The sequence below is a fragment of the Panthera onca genome, chromosome A2 (assembly GCF_046562875.1).
Source record: "Panthera onca isolate mPanOnc1 chromosome A2, mPanOnc1 haplotype 2, whole genome shotgun sequence".
Lineage (NCBI taxonomy): Eukaryota > Metazoa > Chordata > Mammalia > Carnivora > Felidae > Panthera > Panthera onca.
The window spans coordinates 24,512,471-24,531,332 of NC_138340.1; the positions used below are offsets into that span (position 1 = coordinate 24,512,471).

General features: G+C 38.9%; 1 protein-coding gene and 1 pseudogene across 8 annotated transcripts in view; one reads left to right on the top strand and one right to left on the bottom strand.

Moving 5' to 3' along the window:
• The window catches only part of ERC2 (ELKS/RAB6-interacting/CAST family member 2), a 931,006-nt gene that overhangs the window by 716,138 nt on the left and 196,006 nt on the right, over window positions 1-18,862 (bottom strand). The gene's annotated exons all lie outside the window — the stretch shown is intronic.
• Window positions 6,034-6,411, top strand: LOC132678665 (small ubiquitin-related modifier 1 pseudogene; annotated as a pseudogene).

Here is an 18,862-nt window from a genome sequence, read left to right on the forward strand (position 1 = left end):
ATACAAACGGGTACAAATTTTAAATAAATGGGTTATGGGTCAATTAAACTTTTACATGAGAAATAATTGACCTCACAACTATTAAAGCTGATCACAAATAAAGGGGGGGGGGGGGTGGTTCTCTGCAAAATCATCTGGGCCTCATTTCCAGTGATTTTGATTTAATTGATCTGAGTGGACTTGCATGTCTGCATTTTTAAGTTCGTTGGCTTGTTCTAATAAGCCCCAGGGCTGAGAACAACTAACTGGATTAAAGGAATGTCAGTGCAAAGAGGGAATCAGAAAACACTAGGCACAATGCATGCAGACTGTAGGCTCTTGCACCCCATGTCTATCAGCCCTTATACCAGCTCCTACTGGTATACTTTGTCTCTGATCTTTGGCTTCTTCATCTGTAAAATAAAGATGTTCAGTTGAATAAATGAGAAAACTCGTGTAAAGAGCTTAGCATGCTGCCTGAAAGTGCTCGGTACATTTTAGAAACTATTGCAGGCTTTCCAGAAGAGTTGACTTTTGAGTTGAGTCTTAGTCTTAATGATAAAAATAAACTTACATGCCTCTAAGAATGCACTCGTTCCTGCCAATTAATTTCTTTAAAAAGAGATTCACAGAATTCAATGCTATACTGGGTAGCCTCTCATTTATAATTAGCATGCAAGTTAAAGATCAAACTTCGTATTTGCCCTTCAGGCATCCAGAATCCAACTGACGTGTTGCTCTTTGCCACTTGAATCTTTGAGGTCCCTGATCTACTTACGAAATCCCTCCCATCCATTACAACAATTACAAAAATATTTGTACCACCTCCAACTGCTAAGACAAAGATATATTCTCATCTACATGCTCCCTTGCAATAACTAACCTGCAAACACAATAAAATAAGTTCCAGGCATGGCTGAATTTTTTACAGTATTAGTTATAAACCCTAAAATAATTTATAATGGAAATTATGAGATGTCCTTCACTATGGAGGATATTGGTCCTCGGCTCAACGACAGAACATGTGTTCACGGGAGCACACAACTGTATGTACGCAATACACATACACAGAAAAGGGTTCTGTTCACTTAACTCAAATTTATTCAGAACAGTTTTATGTTATTTATTTTCATGAGTTTTAGACAAGATCTTTTTTAGCACATTACAGAGGCCTGGAGGGGCTTTCTGCATAAAAGACAAAGCCAAGCACTGTTAATGCAAAGTATAGTAACTCAGTGTTTTGAGAAACATGGCCAAACATATTTGAATATGAAGCCATCAGGCCAAGAAATCTTGGTGTCTAGAGCTGAGAACAAACTTGGGAGTTGAATTCTCATTATCAGGAGATTTCTTCCTACCTTGTAGCCACTTGGCCCAGCCTGTCTCAACCTTACAAAGATCCCTATGCACATTCCACAAAATATTTGGACAAGAATATTTCATATCTTTCATGTGGTGGTAAAACATAAGATGTGAAAAAATGCCATAGAAAGAGCATCTATCCCCCATTTTCATCTGAAAATGCCATAGAAAGAACATCTATCCCCTTCAGGTTGCTATGAAGATTAAATGAGCTAATACATGTAACATGCTTGGCACAGTGCCTGGAGCAATAAGCACTCAATACATACTGACTAGGTTATCATTATGCGTTTTAACTGACATTTCCATTATAAACCACACTCACAAAATCTGCATCAAATTTCTCAAACAAATGCTCTAACAAAATAAGAGTGCGACACACAAACTATGCTAAAAATCCAAGGCCCAAAGATAACTTCAAAACTAGGGCCTGTGCCATGCTGAATGTTGTAGAGGAAAAAGCTAAGAGAAAACACAAAACATGAAGCGAGAGATGGTAGCAAATCTGATAGTAATGCTAAGAAAATCACAATTCAGACAACTTACCTTTAGGAAGTATAAGAATTTTAATGTCCTCAGGGTGCTATTTGGGGTTCAGAAAGAATCTTTCACTGGAATAAGACCTAAGAGGACTTACAAAGAGTCCACCTTCAAAAGGTTGCGTTGAAAGAGAGAGATGAGACTCCAGTTACAGAATTTGTCTTGTCACCTCCACCCCAAATATACACACATATTTCAGGTAATTCAGGAAGCTGTTCAGGAAGCCTCCTCATTATACTTTTAAAAGCTCCCTTTCCATCATTAAAAAGGCACACATTTCTAATAGGTAAACATCCTTCAGTTGAACAAACTTGAAGCATGACTATTCCTAAGTAAAGTTGCCTTCATTTTCCAAAACTCCTGGGCACACTTAAACCAACGTGTGAAATTCCATGAACTCCAGGGAAGGGGTGGGGGTGGGGGGATGCTAATGTGCTTAAGCTTACAACAGTGAGACCCAGTGAAAGACAGACTGACTAACCCACAGACCAGCAAAATCTTAATGCCTAATAGCAAATTATTCTTAATAAAGAGCCAATCAAAAATTTATTAGAACATGAAGGAGACTTTAAGAGACCACTTACCACAGCCTGCCTAGAGAGTCAGACCTTCTGACGATGAACTGCCACCTAAACACAATAATATTTCAGTGATCTCTAACAAAATATACACATGTGTTACAGCTGAAGACACTTTTTTTTTTTACCCATCATAGAAACTAAAGAAAGTTCCCAACTGCCACTAGATTCCCTGGCAGCCTCACAGATCAACATTTCAAGTTGATCAGTAAAACAATGCAAATGTTCAACTAAACTTTGTCTGGCTAAAGTCTGATTTAAAATGTGAAAAATAAGACATATCAGTATTGTTCAAATCATATTTTTTTACAAAGTTATTTGCTCCAGTGAGAAAAAAATCGTATTTCAGTCTCAGTTGTTATTTATCCCTACAGTTGACACACTGTTTTATTTTAAATAACTTGTAAAATGTTACCATAATGGCTTTAACATCAATTTCATATCTGATCTGCACTCTCCTGGTACATAGGGAAAACGATGTCCAAAAAGGTCTAAAGAGAAACAAGTCAAAAACAAAAAGTAAATCTCATTCAAGGGTGCCATCTAGTGGGAAAATCAGGTGGCTGTCATGTTGCTAAGCAACCTTTGGATGGCATGTTTAAAATCCCAGAATCTTGGAGCTTGGAAAAAAACTTAGTTCAGTGTTTCCCAAAATATGTTCCTTGTTAACAGGATTCTGTCATCAAATACATTTAAGTAATGCTGGGTGAAACACTGGACAGTATGTCTTTACTACAGAATATCTCACAGCCTAGAATATGCTCACTCACATACACTGGGAATCTCCAAAGAGGGATATGGCATTTCTCACATATATTTGATCAGGGAAACTCTTTACTTGTGGATGCCTCTGAACTCTTCACAGAACACTGGAATTTCTCAAAACAATGTTTAGGAAATGCTGATCTAATCCAACTCCTGCCTCCACAGTTTACGCATGAGGTTTCCAGCTATTTAAGTGACTTGTCCTGGTTCCCAGTATTGCCTATAGTCTGGCAAGCCTACAGGTCTGTCTTTGTAACCTGAGGGGTAAGCAGAAGTAACCTAAAGGAGGTGGGCTACAGGATACTTTCCTCTGCCCTTCTACTCTAGCATTAAAACTCTATTGTGGAAGGTCTGAAAGTTTCATTTTAAGCACCTACCAGTCTGGAATGATACCCTATTGCACTTAGACAATATTATACATTGACTTAAAAACCTAAAAGAATGTTCTCCTTTCACCTTCTGATGGTTATTATTTTTTAAATCAGGCTTTGGATTGATCTTAATGTTATATATCAACATGGGTGGTAGTTCATTTCTATAAATTTTATTATTTTTAAAGATATATTTTTGCAGAAACAATTTAAGAGTGTGTAAAAGTTATGTCTGATGTCTCCCATATATGTCTCATTTGAATGTAAGCCTGAAGGACAGTCATAATACCTAGTAGTGATAGTGGGGATCGAAAGAATTATAGGCTAAAAAAAATAAGCTCAAAGAAAGGCAGGCCTTACAAACCTCCCATCCCCCAAATATAGCAAATATTATATAGGATAATAGCAACAGAATTACAAAAGCATCTTCCAAGGCTTTTTGCTACAAATTATCCTGAAATAACTAAAATATATTTTCATTTGTAAATAAATTTAAAATTTCAACAACAGGGGCGCCTGGGTGGCTCAGTCGGTTAAGCATCCAACTTCTGCTCAGGTCATGATCTTGCAGTTCATGGGTTCAAGCCCTGTGTCAGGCTCTGTGCTGACAGCTCAGAGCCTGGAGCCTGCTTTGGATTCTGTGTCTCCCTCTCTCTCTGCCCCTCCCCTGCTCATTCTCTCTCTCTCTCTCTCTCTCTCTCTCTCTCTTTCTCTCTCTCTCTCTCTCTCTCAAAAATAAATAAAGATTTCTAAAAAAATTTTTTTTATTTCAACAACAAAAAATAATTATGGGTGCTGTGTTTATGGGCATCCCAAGGAACCTATGAAGTGTCAGCCTCATGGCTTCTTTCTGAGTACTCTGTTCACCAGTTTCAGTGTTTGTCACAGCGGTACCTTACAAGCTGGTTACTCTAAGAAGGAATTATGTGTTCACAAGCTCTAACTCCACAGCCTATTCCCTTCCCTCAAGACTGAAATAATGGGATAATAATAACTTGAATGAAGATTAATCGTAAGTAATAAAGTACCTTGTTTGGTACTTTTTAAATCATTTTGGTGGTTATATAACATCATTGCTAGTTTTATATTTGGAAACTATTAAGTTTTATCTTATTTAAAAGTTTTCTCTTATTTAAAAAAAAACTTTTATTTTAAAAAAGAGGAAATTGCTCTCAGTTTATGCCAACCTTTGGGCATAAAACTTCTTTTTCTGCACTAAAAATTATCTCTAAAGGATAGATTCCAGAGGTATCCAGGTATTTGATTACAGAATCAAAGGGTAAGACTCATTTACGTTGACAAACTTTTCCCCCAATGTGGTTGTCCTAATAATTTACACCAAATATGAGACTCAGATCCCTCAGTTATAAGTGGGAGGCGTGAGAGATTAAGCATAGGTGTGCAGACCACTCTCAGTATAGTCCAGGTCAAACATGCACAGCATTTGGAAGGTTCAGGAAATGCTCACTTGTTTGCACACACACTCAGACTTTAATGTAAAGAACCTCCTCCCATACATGAAAACCAAATTCTAAAGAGTCCCAAAACTCCAAAACCATAAGTTTTCAAAAGGACTTGTACTTCCAGAAGGTGAAAAAAAAGCTCTCAATTAGGACCCCAACCTCAAAGTGCTAACCAGAAACATAACACCTATACACAGAACTGGTATTTTAATCAGATTAACAGAAAGCCACATACAAAGTGGAAATAAACAAAAGTACTGTCAGGCTGGACAGGTTGGGAGAGGCCTGGTACCCAAACTTGAAATTGGCACTACTTTGCACTAGAGAACTAGCTATAATTTCTTTACATCTGCCCTGGAAGGCTGTCCACTTTTATTCTGCTCATGGATTACAGCAACATGATGAGATGTTGTAAAGCAACTCTAAGAGGCATGAACTGATATGAAATACTTTCTTGGCCCTTGACATACTCCCCCCATACTATACTCAGCCCAAGAGTTAACTTTCCTCAGGAGTCTCTAAACCACAAAACATTTTTTTTTCACTTCTAAAACTCTTTTGCTTTCCATGTATTTTCTGACAGGACCCACGAGTATTTCCAAAGGCTTAGCTGTAAATTAGAATGCATAGCACATCAGGGACAGCTAATTCACCTAGAGGAGGATCCAGCTCTGATTAATTTTTCTTTCCTTACCTTGCTCACAACAGGATTCCCAACCTACCAACTAGCCTACTGACACTGCCACACAATTGAGCCATCATTCATTCATTCAAATATTTATTGTGCTCTTATTACGTGTCAGGTCCCATGCCAGGTTCTGATAATTCAAAATGGATGTTGAATCAATAATTTCAGCATCATTCATTGACCAGTTGTGTGACCTTGGCCAAGTAAGCTAATTACTCTGAGCCTCGGTTTCCTTAACTGTAAAATGTGGGATAATAATGGTACCTTGCAGAGCCGCGGTATTGTGCGGTGGGGAAGAGGGATGGATTTGTAAACCCTGGAGCGAGGTTCTGCCTACCTGAGGGCGCTACTGTACGGAGACCCTGGATGAAGCCACCATCACCATGTCTGACCAGGAGGCAAAACCTTCAACTGAGGACTTGTGGGATAAGAAGGTAGGAGAACACATTAAACTGAAAGTCATTGGACAGGATAGCAGTGAGATTCAGTTCAAAGTGAAAATGACAACACACCTCAATAAACTCAAAACATCATACTGCCAAAGACAGAGTGTTCCAATGAATTCACTCAGGTTTCTCTTTGAAGATCAGAGAAGTGCTGATAATTACACTCCAAAAGAAATTGGAATGGAGGAAGATGTGATTGAAGTTTATCAGAAACAATGATCAATGATTCAATGATTTATATATTCTTCTTTTTTTTTCTTTACCCTCAATCCTTTTCTATTTTTAAAATTAGTTCTTTTGTAACGTGGTGTTCAAAATGAAATTGAAAACTGGCACCCCATCTCTTTAAAACATCTGCTAATTTGAATTCTAGTGCCCATTATTCATTACCACCTGTTTTCATTGTGCTGATTTTTGGTGATCAAACCTCAGCCCCCTTCATATAGCCCTCTCCTTTTTAAAAATTACGTGCATGCATAGAGGGCCCACTTTTCCCAGGCTGTGCTTTTTCAGTCTTATGATAAATAAGATTGACCAATGCGAGTGTTCACAACGACTTTCCAGTTGGCCCTGAAGTTCTAACTTGTGATTGCTTCACTCCTGGACTATGATTTTCAGTGGGAGATGAAAGTTTTTCAGAGAACTGAACTGTGGAAAAATGACCTTTCCTTAACTTGAAGCTACTTTTAAAATTTGAGGGTCTGGACGAAAAGAAGAGAAATACCATGCTGGCATCAAGATGACAGAGATGGTGAGGGTAATGACTAACTCAAAGATGGTTTCACTGAAAAGAAAGTGTTTTAAGATACAAGAAAAGTCTTATTAGAAGATCTCAGAGGGGTGCCTGGGTGGCTCAGTTGGTTAAGTGTCTGACTTCGACTCGGGTCATGATCTCACAGTTCATGAGTTTGAGCTCCGCACTGGGCTCTGTGCTGACAGCTCGGAGCCTGGAGCCTGCTTCGGATTCTGTGTCTCCCTCTTTCTCTGCCCCTCCTCTACTCCGCTCAAAAATAAATAAAACATTTTTAAAAAAAAATTTTTTAAGAAGATCTCAGAAATGTTCTAATTTTCATTAACAATTAATAAAGTTATTCATGCAGAAGTGTATTCAACAGAACACTACTCTTTTTTATTTTATTTGTACTTTTTGACCTGGGATATGTGTTTTAAATGGACATTGTCTGTACCAGCCTCATTAAAATAAATAAAACATTTGTAAAAAATAATAATGGTACCCTGCCTCATAATATTAAACAATTGTACATGCCTCCCAAATTAAGTGAAATAATATACATGAACATGGTTTCAAACCATTCATATTCAAACTATTAGTCACTAATGTGAAAAAATTAGCATAATTAATTTAGCTGATTCTGGTTAAAAATTATCAGCAATTAAGAGAAATGTGCAAAATATAACTTTATATTTGATGTACCAAAAAATGTTATATCTCTATATCTTAATTTCATTGTAGCCTCCAAATTCCTAATTCTAACCCCCTGGTAAAGAACAAAGGTACAACAATATAACCTTGGCAATTAGAAATAACTCAGTCACCACTACTTAAACATCAGTCTTTTGAGATTCTCTTCTTTCCCCACCTTCTCATCTACCCCTAAATTCCTAAATGGTAAAGCATCCCCTGGGGCATATTTGCCATCTACAGGTAGTGTCTGAGTAACTGGTGCCACCTGGATTTGGGTGTTGACCTCTGAGGTCAACTACTGCTGACTGCAGCACCCACCATGGACTTCAACAAGATCCACGCACTCTGAGTCCTTCTTGGCCCTGCCCCATGACTCCCCAGTCTTCCAACCCTCTCAGCATCTACCACAGCTTCCTGTGACAGCTAAGGGCCTCACTGCTTCTTTTTCCATACCACATTGGAGCTTGGGTCTTATATGGCTGTCTTCAGCCATTGCCACTTTTCCACTCACAAGGCCAGTTGAATATACATCACCTAGTCTCCCCAGCCTGCTCTGGGAAACAAGCTAAGTTCCCCCACTGCTTTAGATTCCTCCTGAATTATATTCAGAGATTTCTGGATCTAAGGAGACCATATCTGCTTCTCCTTTCCCTCACATGAAATGGGGCTGGGTGCAGGGGAGCTCTTCTCAGACACTCACTCACTTTCCAACTCCAATCACATCCCCCTGGAAAAACATTGGGCAAATATGCTTAAGTACTTACTAGCTGTATGACCTTGAGAAGTACTTAATTAATGGTTACCCTATCTGTAAAATATGGATAATAATAGCTATCTCACAGGGACACTGTGAGGATTAAATGAGATAATATATGTAAAGCCTCTGGGATGAAGCAAGTGCTACCCAATCCCCATCACCCTTTCTAGATTTTCCCTTCTAGATGACCTCTGGTCACTGCATCCATATGTATAAATTGTGTTTGTTCCAACAATAAATTCCACCCTTCTGATCTAACACCCTGCAAATTCATTTGCAAACATATGCCCCAAGTCTCTGCCCATATAAATTGGCAAGACTTTGCAATTCTTTTGGCATATCATATACCGTAATACATCATAGTTTAAAATCTTCATCAGGCATGGCAAGCTTGATAACCATCTGCAGTTTATATGGCTTAACCTAAACTAAACCAAATGGCCTTATCCTTATTGCCCAATCCCAAGGCTCCATTTCTCACCCTGAGTAACTCTTGCAATTCACATTTAGATTTTCCCCTAAGTTACAAAAATAGAAACACTTGAGGAAATTAGCTATGTTAAAGGCCATTTTCCATGGCATCAGATTAATGTGTTGATGCTTTAAGAATTAGAACCAAAGTCCAGGATTTGGCACATTTTACTTTCAGCCATTGCCTTGTGAGTATGAACTTCACCCCTTCATCAACTCTAGTCACAGAGCAGTCTTTTAAAATCTGACTGCAGCCCAGAAAGAAGTTCAGCATCTCTGCCTGTAAAAAGGGAAATCAGCCTGCCAGAGACTGAAAAGCAATTTCCAACAAGTCAGTAATTACAGAGGTCCACCTCAGCATCCAAATTCCTGTCAAGGATTTTTTTTTTCTACATTGGAGACATTATGTCAAGCCAAGGCAATCACTTTGTTCACAATAAGATAATTAGACAATCTGAGAGAGACCCTCTCTCTGTTCTGAACGCCTTCCTGTGCTTTGAGATCAGTAGCTTTGATAGCATTTTTGAAGCAAGACAATCCTTTCTTTACTCATATCACTTCTTACACAGAAGCCCAACAGAGTCAAACTACTCTGGATGAAATAGGACTAGGGGCCCAGATGGCTTGCCCTGCTAGGTATCACCCTTGGCTGATTCGGCCTGTCTCACAGGGTTTTAGGACCCCTCAGTGCCACTTTAAAAGTCACTGCCTCAGATGACCTAAACCAGGGGTCAGCAAACTTTTTCTGTAAAGAGCCAGATAACACACATTTTCTGCTTTGCAGGCCATAAATGGTCTCTTGTTGCAATTATTCAACTCTGCTATTGTAGCGTAAAAGTGGCCAGAGACAATATGTAAACAAATCAGCATGCCAGTCCTCTGATAAAACTTTATCTAAAAACCCAAGTGACAAGCTAGATTTGGCCCATGGGCTGTAGTTTACCAACCATAAACTAAACTAGAGACCTATATTTTTATTGCCTCTTGATTCAACGTGATATTCAAGATATAAAAGTGGAATATATCACAGAAATCACCAGAAACTCTACCTTGTACAACTTGAACTTTGATTTATTTTCATTTTACGTACAATATTTACCAAAGTTGTTACAACACAAAAATTCTGTCTCTTTCATTCACCAAGTAGCTGTTTAGGACCTTAAACCTATATTTTACTCTATAAATCATGATCATCTCAAATGTGATCTTTCATACACAGTGAATTTTAATTCTTGGAAGACATTCGCTCTAATTCCTCCTCCCCAAAAAGATGTATATCATTGAAGTATCATATAAAATTAGGTTTTACCCTTCCATTCATATGTATAAATAGCTGATATTATAAAAAAACAAGGCAAAATCAAGTTTTCTTTTCTTTTAAGTTTATTTATTTATTCTGAGAAGAAACAGAGTGAGGAGGCACAGAGAGAAAGGGAGAGAGAGAATCCCAAGCAGGCTACGCACTGTCAGTGCAAAGCCCAACACAAGGCTCCATCTCCCAAAGCCATGAGATCATGACCTGAATCAAAATCAAGAGTCAGATGCTCAACCAACTGACTGAGCCACTCAGGCACCCCAAGAGTTTTCTTGTAAATAAGCATTATACCAGAGTGGCTGAGGATGTAAAAGTATAAGGAGAAAAAGTGGGTTTTAGACTAATTTTTGATATAATATCTCAGATAGGGCTTAGGAAATTAATATTTATGTATGTATTTATATTGTATATTTATTATATATGATACCATAGTGAACACCATTCTGACAACAACCAAGCAGAACTCCTGCCCTAAGCATCATGGCAAGGGAGGCCCTGGAGCTATATTTGTTTCACAAGGTCATTCCTAGCAAATCAGGCCTGCCTAGAGCGAGGGTGAAAACTGACCCAAGCTGGGCTCTCTCCCAGGTTCCAGCTGGATCTATGAAAGGTAAATTCAAGAGCTTAGGGCTGGCTGAGGTGACCACATGGAGCAAGATGCAGCACAGGTAATGCCCGTAGTCAGAAGAACTGAAACATCCTGGCAATCCTAGGGTTCCGCTCTCCAGCTCTTCCTCAGGACTACTGTATCCAGCACTTGGATTCCACAAGCTGTCCTTTCAGTAATGCCTCCTTTTCTAATCGTGCTAGCTAGGGTTTTTTGCAACTACAGTGTTAATTTCCACATATGCTGCCTGCTCCAATTCTCATTCCACCTTCCTAGCCACACCTCTCAGAATGCTCCAAAGAGAAAGCAAATTTGCTCCATCAGTCTGCTTGGTCTGCAACTGGGGAAAGCAAGTTCTAGGAGAATGTTGTGGGGGACCTTCAGGAAACCACTCCTCTCCAGTAAGTCTTGGGACTCGCTGCCACTGCCAAACACTTTCTTATGGGAAGCAGATGAGAATAACAGACTTTCCATAAAAGTTTAGTGAAAAGCTTACCAAATAAGGTCAAAGAAGATTGAATGAGATGTCATCAAGGGACCTTAATTTCTGTACCAAGTGAAACAAAAAACATGAGAACATAGTCCCTGTGCCCCACTCCCAGAATGGCAACTCACAATGGCCCCCAGAGACATGATTGCAAGCTCAAATAACCCCCCTTCCACTTGTCCTGTAGCTGCGTAAGTCAGGCCAGTTCCAGGACCAAGCACTGCTCACAAAGTTGAAACATCCTTCCTCCAAGCAAATCGAAGATGGCCAACCCAGAATTTGGCTCTGGCAATCAGACTCCAGAGCCTGCATTATAAACCACTATGCTCTACCTCTACCCCCTCTGACCTCTCCACCTCCCTCCATCCCCTATCCAGTCTATTCCATACCCTACTCCAGATCAATCCTCCTTAGGTACAACTTTATGACTACCCCCTCCTTGCTCAAATCCAGCAGTAGTATCCTATTCACAGGCCAACTGCAGAATGCCAATCTGATTATGGCTCACCCCTTCATAAGATCTTTTAGTGGTTCTCTACCATTCTAGAATAAAGTCTTGACTGCTCACCATAGTTTACCATATTTCACAAACTCACTCTCCGATGATCCTCTTCAGTCCCATGAAAACTTGTCTCCCTTTGTTATAGGTATTCTAGACCAGCATGGGGAGGTTAACTCAGTCCCTTGATTGCAATAGCCACATTTCAAATGCTCAAAGTAACATCTAACTATGGCTACCACATTGGACAGCACAGCTCTAGACTTTCCTTGGTTCCTATGCTATGGACTCAGCTCCCTGTTGCCTCCAGACTTGACTAAACTATGCTATTTGCCTCCAATTCATTCCCACCCTTCCTTCCCCACCCCCTCCTTGAATTTCTTTTGATCCTTCAAGTCTCAGCTTATACACCACTGATCCAGAGAGGCCTTCTTTGCCTCCTCTAAGTTAAGAAACTCTGTTAAATACTCCTTGCCTTTTTTAGTAAATGAAATGATTTAACTATGTGCAACCTGTTGTTTTCCATAAGAATCAACAATGTCGGGGTACCTGGGTGGCTCGGTCGGTTAAGCGTCCAACTTCGGCTCAGGTCATGATCTCACGGTCCGTGAGTTCGAGCCCCGCGTCGGGCTCTGTGCTGACAGCTCGGAGCCTGGAGCCTGTTTCAGATTCTGTGTCTCCCTCTCTCTCTGCCCCTCCCCTGTTCATGCTCTGCCTCTCTGTCTCAAAAAAATAAATAAACGTTAAAAAAAAAAAAAAAGAATCAACAATGTCTATATTATGAACGGTTGTATCTACAGTGCCTGGTGGGCAGTCAGTAAAGACTAGGGAAGCCTCACCTACCTCTCATCCCAAACTGTCTCTGATCCTCCGTGCCTTTGCTATGTCCTGGCCAAATTACACAACTCACTGCCCTCTGAACTTTCCCTGTGTGTTCCTACCCTTGAGCTTTTGCTTGACTTGCTACCCCATCCCATTTCATCTCCTGACATCTGTCCCCTTTCAAATGCCACTTCCTATAGGGGTTCCTAACACTTAATGGAAATTGATCATTCTTTGCAGGTTTTGTAGACCATGTTTGGTATTACTACTCTTCAAGTCCCTACTGTAAGACTAAAAAGGCTGTGGCCACATCATCCCACCACCCAGCACAGTATCTGGCACACATCTTGCACTCAGTGAAAGCAAGGTGCTGGGCAACCAATGAATCTCAGACAGAACTACCAACAGTGACAATCTGTTCATGTGGGATGATTAAGGAGGATGATGGCAGGATAGGAAATTCAAAAGAACAAAAGAAAATTACCTGAATAACAACAGATTAAAGAGGCTGCTGGGAAATGTGAAGCAGCTCTCTAATTTACTTTTGGGAAAATGACTTTTTTTTTTAATGGTAGCATGAAGGTCAAACACTGACTGACGGACATTGCATCATGCTAGCTGTCAATCTGATCAGAAAAATTTCATACTAAATCAAAATTGATATTTGGATTTCATTCTTTGATCTAAATATTTCTTAATACATGGCACATACATTTTGTCAAATGTGAGATACAAAATTTCATTTAACTAATTCCATTTGTAAGATCAAAGTCCAAACTAAACTTACTAACTTTACTCATTATTTATACAAATTTTGGTCCTAATTGGATCCCAATATGAACATCTTCGTGTAAGAGGGACCTCCTGCATAAAAGTACAGTTTTAACTAATTCCCTGTAAGAAGTTAACATTCCACAGACTGTCACGTCTTCTTTGGTCTTACATTTGTGCTACAGAAGTTTTAACCCTGCATGTCTTCACAGCCATAAGCTAATCCCCCTAAAACAGAATTAATCTTATTACTACCCACACAGAGACTAACTAGAAAAGGCATTTGCAGAACAAAACAAACAAACAAAAATCACAGTAGCAAAAAGAAAAATACAACACTAGCCCATTTCCATTCATCTTATGGTCTTTCAGGTAGAAGAGCCTTTAACTTTTCACTCTTAGGCTTTGTGTAAATTACAAGACAGTACCAAATTCAAAGTGATTTTTATTTTTAGACTGTCAATCCAATCAGCTTTTGATTTTCTCACTGACTCAGAAATACAAGAGATTTCTAACATATATATTTATTCTAGCCCCCTACATAATCACAGAAAGTAAAAACTTGAGAAATTTTCAGTAGGCCAGAATAATATAGAATTGTTAGTTTGTAATGTGAAAACTAAAACAGCTTTAAATTTATTATATTAACCCTAACTGGTATAAATGACTTAACTTTCCTACTTATCCAAAGCAATTCTAATTTCAAGCAAATAAGACCAAAACAGACAGGCTGGCAATTTGATAAAATGTACACTCACAGTCTAATAAAACAGACTAAGAAAAACATATTGGTTTAAAAGTTCTAATTTTCACCATCTTCTCCCAGACCCTCACACACTATCCACAGCTGACTTTTTCAAGGTATTAAGAAATATGAATTTTAATCTGCTATGAGGCTTCTCACAGGAGATGAGAATGGAATGATACCATTCCTATTTTTTATTTTTTTTTATTTTTTTAATGTTTATTTATTTTTGAGAGAGAGACACAGAGACAGAGAGAGCTGGGGAGGAAGGAGCAGAGAGAGAAGGAGACAACAGAATCCAAAGCAGGATCCAGGCTCTGAGCTGTCAGCACAGAGCCTGACACGGGGCTTGAACTCATGCTGTGAGATCATGACCTGAGCCAAAGTCAGACGCCCAATGAACTGAGCCACCCAGGTGACCCCTATTCCTATTTTTTAGTTACACCCAGCTTGGCTGAGGATAAAGATGTAAATAGGAGGTGAAGTTACTAAAGATAAAAAAAATTCAGGATCTGTCATTAGCAAGAAAACAAGGGGGATTTCATAAGTACTAGTACTTTGGCTCACATTATAAACATGCAAGATCCAAACAGCATGAATAAAACTCTGTTACATGTCCAGATGAAAGAAAGGATATCAGAAAAGAATTCAGAGTTCCCAGCACTATCTTGACTAAAAAAGAAGTGAAGTCAAGTTAACATTCTGAGGCAGAAGATCCTTCCTGGTTCTCAACTCAAATTCTCCACAAGCTTTATTTCACCAGTGTCAAACACACTTACAACACACTTACATCACAATTATCTAGAAGTCCTATCTTAGATCATTCAAGTTCAACACATTAAGACACACTCAATCATAGATCAGTCTGTTTAAACCCTACCTACTCTGCACACTTCTAACAAGCTTGGCATTCTAATTCCCAGTCTCCAGCAAACTAACAATAAAAAGATGAAATGTGAAACACATGCTAGAGACACCAACATTGTTAACAGAGATAGATGTCCTCTAGCAGCATAGGAAGAACCAGAAAAAAAAACACCAAAAATATACATGCAAAGGAGATAATCTGAGACCACTTAGGAGAGAGGCAAATAACCCTATATTCCCAAGACCACCCCAAGGCACCTACCCCCTCACAAGAAAGAATAATAATAGACACTGCTAATCTTGACCCTGAGCTATGAATAAAAGGTTCCAATCTGCTGGGGACACTCTGTGTAAGAAAGTCAGGAAGTATTCCAATAGCTGTAATCTATAAAGACTTCCCTCAGAGTGGTTAATCATTTTTGAAAGTGTTGACACATAAAGGGCGAGGCTATGGTCACTTGGGGAGCTGTCTTATAAGGAAAGCTCCCTTCTCCCACACCATCAGTTAATGAAGCACTGCATACATATACTCCACATCGGAAAGCAGTTCCAAGGACAGCATTCCAAAGTCAGCTATAACAACAAACAACAGATGTCCTAAAGAGGCACAGGTATTTCCTCCCCACACCCAAACTGTTTAAAAAGGGGGAAAAAAATAAACCAAAAAAAAAAAAGTGTGACCAGATAGGTAAACTATCAATGAGCTGAAAAAATTTCAAGTTTCCAATGAAGGCAAAAGAGCACCAAAAAAAAAAAAAAAAAAAAAAAAAAAGACAAATCATTCTCATTTTTTACAAAAAAAGGCACCAGATAAATTTCCCTCTGTACAACTGCCAGGCCCACAGGCAGCTCTTCAACACAAAGATGATGAAACCAGAAAGATTTCCTCAAGGGAGCAGATACTTCCAAGTAGCAAATTTCTAATTTTTTCTTTTTTTTTTTAAGTTTATATATGTATTTTGAGAGACACAGAGACAGAGTGAGTTGGGGGTGGGGCAGAGAGAGAGAGGGAGAGAGAGAATTCCAAGCAGGTTCTGTGCTGCCAGTGCAGGGACGAATGTGGGGCCCAAACTCACAAAACCACAAGATCATGACCTGAGCCAAAACCAAGAGTCAGACACTTAACCCACTGAGCCACCCAAGTGCTCACCAAATTTCCATTTTTAAATAAGCATATTTATTGTTATTTTCTCCAGTTACAATAATGTGAATAGTTGTTAAATACTAAATTCTAGTTTCTAAACTCCTATAATTGAGGCGACACAGCCTCCAATCAGGGTAAGATAGGGTAAGGGTATGTACCCTCCACCCCCAGCCCCCAGCACCAAATTACTAAAATCCATCAACTTAGGGCAAAACAGGACTGAGACATCTGGCTGAAATGAGACCACTGTGGCCAGATCTGAAGGGGAATAAGTGTGTTTCCCACCATCATGGCAGGCTATATACTTATGTATTTATTTATAACTTCTACTTCACCTGTTTTTAGAAAGACTCTGAGGATCCTGGCCAATGAGCTGCCTAAAAAACCAGTCCTGCAATTTCTTTACACATTTTCTTTACATCCTGAAAAAGTGTAATGGAAAAACCACACTCTCATCCAAACCATCCGGAATACACATAACGATAGCAAAGATGATGAAGTAATCCAATGGTTCCCACCTGATCCTTACCTTGTCCCTACCATGGCATACAGGAGTAGGGTGACAAACTCCGCCTGATTTGTCCAGCACTTTTCTGATTTATAAACTGGAATCCCACATCCTGGAACCTTCTCACTCCTAGGCGCCTGGAATAGTCAGTCATCCTACACAGAAACAGTGACATTCACACATCCCCATGGTGGTGTCCAGAGATGTGGTTACATACAACCCCTTGTCTTTTTAGCTCAGGGAAATATAAACATGAGTGGGAATCTTGTCAGTCAGACTTGGATTCAAATTCCATTCCCTCCACTTCCCAGCACTGTGAACTTAACCTCTCTAAGCCCTAGTTGCTACACTTATAAAGATAACAACACAACCTCCTTCAGAGAACTAGGGGTCCAAACTTTCTATTATATAAGCTATCTAATATTGCATCTCATATTTATATCATTTTATTTTATAATATAACCACATAATTTAGTTTTAACACATTATTTGCAAATTTCATTACCCTAACTACTAAGAACAAATCATTTCCCCCACAGCTCACAACTTAGGCTCACAGTTGAGAGCTCTAGCATTAATAACCATAAGAATGACATCAACACCAAAATATCCAGTGCAATCCTTCTTTGCAATCCAGTCAAAATGACCAATTTTGGCACATCTGGACCCAAAAAGAAAAATAACCCAGGAGTTTACCACTTGTACAAAAAAGTAGGTTTTCTTCTACCTGGTTCCCTGTCAGTAACTGCATTCTCTCTTTTCTGCCCTGCCCATCTAGAAGAGCTCTCTGTTATCTGCATCAACAATACTACCGCATCTAAAAAGATCAAGTTGAAAATAGCCAAGTTATGGAAGCACTTAAGTGTTCATCCATAGATGAATGGATAAAGAAGAGGTGAAATACAGTTACACCTATAGATAGATAGATAGATAGATAGATAATATTAATGATATACAATTACACACACACATACATATATATACACATTTATATATAATGGAATATATATTTTATGGCTGGGTAATATTCCACCATATATGTTATATATGTTATATATATGAATACGTATATGTGTGTATACATATATATATATATATATATATAATGTAACATATATATAGAACATATAATGGAATATTACTCAGCCATAAAAAAGAATAAGATCTTGCCATTTGGGACAACCTAGAGGGTACAATGCTAAAACAAGTCAGAAAAAGACAAATACCATATTATTTGTGGAATTTACTTACTTGTGGAATTTACGAAACAAAACAAACAAATTTAAAGAAGGAGAGATTAAAAAAAACAGACTCTTAAATACAGAGAACAAACTGGCAGTCTCCAGAGGGAAGGCAGGTAGGGGGAATGGGTGAAATAGGTGAAAGGGATTAAGAGCACACTTACCTTTTTTTTTTTAATTTTTTTTTAACGTTTATTTATTTTTGAGACAGAGAGAGACAGAGCATGAACGGGGGAGGGGCAGAGAGACAGGGAGACACAGAATCGGAAGCAGGCTCCAGGCTCTAAGCTGTCAGCACAGAGCCCAACGTGGGGCTCGAACTCACGGACCGTGAGATCATGACCTGAGACGAAGTCGGACGCTTAACCGACTGAGCCACCCAGACGCCCCAAGAGCACACTTATCTTGATGAGCACTGAGTAATGTATAGAATTGTTGAATCATTATATTGTACACCTAAAACTAATATAATACTTGAATAACTAAATAATAAAGAGGCCAAGTTAAACAGACACGTTTCCTCTCAGTGACTATTCAAATGTAATTCCATGTAAAACAGCAGACTATCTCTAGAAAGAAATGGAGATGAAAGTGGAATAACAACAAGAACATGTGTAAAATGTGTCAACCCAAGGCATGACAGCAGATAAGCCAATAATGCCCACATGGCCAATGCTAAGTTATGTGTATAGTCCTCAAGTCCAAAACACAAAGTCCTGAAGGAAAACATATACTATAGTGTAGTATAGCCTCATGTACAAAAGGGGTATCCCTGTCCCCATTTCTCTAGCACAACTACCATGTCACTCACCTGCCTTCATTTCTTAAATTATTTATCCTTCACATGGAAAGGATAGCAACATACACATGCAGGCATTAGTGATAGCTTCAAGATGAAAGGTATATTCAAGGACCTCTTTTATGGAGGATTCTATTTTCATATGCATGAAATGTGCAAATTAAACAAACTATACTTTTCTTATGGCTCTCGACCACATTATGACTTCTGA